This window comes from Microtus ochrogaster, unplaced genomic scaffold (genome assembly GCF_000317375.1).
Source record: "Microtus ochrogaster isolate Prairie Vole_2 unplaced genomic scaffold, MicOch1.0 UNK121, whole genome shotgun sequence".
Classification (NCBI taxonomy): domain Eukaryota; kingdom Metazoa; phylum Chordata; class Mammalia; order Rodentia; family Cricetidae; genus Microtus; species Microtus ochrogaster.
The window spans coordinates 66232-68370 of NW_004949219.1; the positions used below are offsets into that span (position 1 = coordinate 66232).

The window sequence follows — 2139 nt, forward strand, 5'->3', positions numbered from 1 at the left end:
TGTTGTCCAGTTATCTCCCTGTTCTAGGCTGTTGTCCAGTTAAGCTCCCCTGTTGCTACCATTGCTTGTGACATCAGAATCCAGCTTCTTCAGTCTTCCAATGTGGACTGAAGACCAGTGGCTCTCAAGGAATGCTTCAGGCATTCAGAACCAGAATGGGACTGTTTGAGACTGCATGTAGCCTTGTGGACTGTACGGCTACTCAGTGTGGATACCTATACTGCATCACTAAGTCAATCTAGCAAACTCCCTTTTCATCTATGTTCACTCTGTTAGCGCTGTTCCTCTGGAGAACCCTGGCTCATGCAGACATCTTTCCAACTTCATTTCTTTTTCCTAAGTGCTTTCATTCTTGAATTTAAAAGCTTTATGCTATCATTTTCATAGTATCAGGACCTATAAGTTAATATTTTTTTGGTTTTACCTTTCTTACTAATGCTTCCAGACTATTTAAATCAAATGCTTTTAATTTTGTGAACTAATTTTTCTTGTGCTAAACTATAATGGAATCATCAAATGTTTAATTAAAATATCAAAATTTAAATAGACTTGTTGGGAGGTTGATAAAGGCAGCTAGAATTAAAAACTGTCACCATCTTGTCATTGAAATTTCATTCCTCTAGTTTATAACATGCATGCCATCCATTCATTCAGCCAGTACTCACTCAACACCTATTATGTACCACGCATGTTCTATATGCTGAGGACACCAGTGAATAAGCAGGGTTCCTGCTTTTCTGAAATTTAGATTCTAATACTGTTAGACAATATTAGTAACAGACAATATTGATTTGGCCAGCCTGCTTGCTGAGATAGTTCTAAGCACTGTACAGTTATGTAATCACCATAGCAAGAGAAAGAATGACCCCTACTTTCAGACAAGGGATGGAGGGCATGAAAGGGAAAATAATTTGCCCAACTGTACACAGCTAGGGTGGGCAGAACTGGAGTTGAAGCCAGAAGAGTCGCATAGTTGGTCTCAATATTGTGGCTCAGACCAAAAAGATGAAGGTGTATAGGTAATGAAACAAACAGGGAACCTGCTGGTGTTCAGTATTGCGGAAGTACAGAACTGGGTGCTATAAATTTATGCATGGGGCACAGTATGCATGCCAAGGGAAACCCCGCTGAGAAAGCAGCGATGAGCTAAGACCTGGAAAAATGGCATTACAGCTGTCATGGGGCAGAGGTGAAGAACACAGTGCAAGATTTTAACAAACACAAGGATGAACTCAGGAGGCTGAGGCAGGACAGTCAGTGCAGAACACATAGAACTTAGGTTCAAAGTCAGCCTGGCCTACATAGCAAGACCTTACCTCAAAACTCAAAATAAACACTGAGACCCTGCCTTGCTCTGAGAAACAGAAATGTCCAGTTGAGTGTATCTAGAACGTGGTGTGCCCATGACTGTCTGAAGCCAGGAAGGTAGGCAGGAGATAGACCTGCTCAAAGCAGCCTCAGCATCAAGTAAAGACAAATGGCTGTTTTATCCTAAGTGCCCAAAACACGATCGTTCTGTGCAAAACTACAGGAAAGTTCACTTGGAGGTAATTATAACCCAAGAGGAAAATGACAGTGGCCTGAATGAGTGTGGCTACAGGGAAATGAACGTCAGGATAATTTTCACACTACTGGATAAGAATGACAAGTGGGCAGGATGTAAAGAGTCAAGGAAGTGGATGTTGGACTTCGGGTTTGAGCCACTAATATGATGCAGTGTCCTTAGGCTGTGTGAGGCTGAGGGAGGTATATGACTTCTCTAAGAAAAAAGAAGCCTTTCACAGTCTGCTTCACAGGGGAGGGGGGAGGCTGTCTTGTCCAATTCTATTTCTTTATTTAAAAGTTCCAAAGGAAAGATTGGAGGGCACCGAAATGTCCAGTTTTGGGAGAGCCTTCCACTTGGGACAAACTGGAGAACTGAATCCGAATTTATTTATTGAGCATCTACCGTCTCCCAAGATCTCAATGATGGGACACCAAGACAACACTGGGAAGCCATCTTAATTCCATCCCATGCTCCTCCTGGATGTTAGGCCCACTGTTCTCTAAATGCTCACTGTCAAGCTCATGGCATGTCCCGTTACAGAACACCAATTAATGCATCTCTCTCTCTCTCTCTCTCTCTCTCTCTCTCTCTCT

The 2139-nt window shown here is 42.5% G+C and overlaps 1 protein-coding gene across 4 annotated transcripts in view; it reads right to left on the reverse strand.

The window, feature by feature from the left end:
* Kdm4d (lysine demethylase 4D) overlaps positions 1 to 2139 on the reverse strand; it is a 29723-nt gene that overhangs the window by 26833 nt on the left and 751 nt on the right. The window lies entirely within an intron of this gene.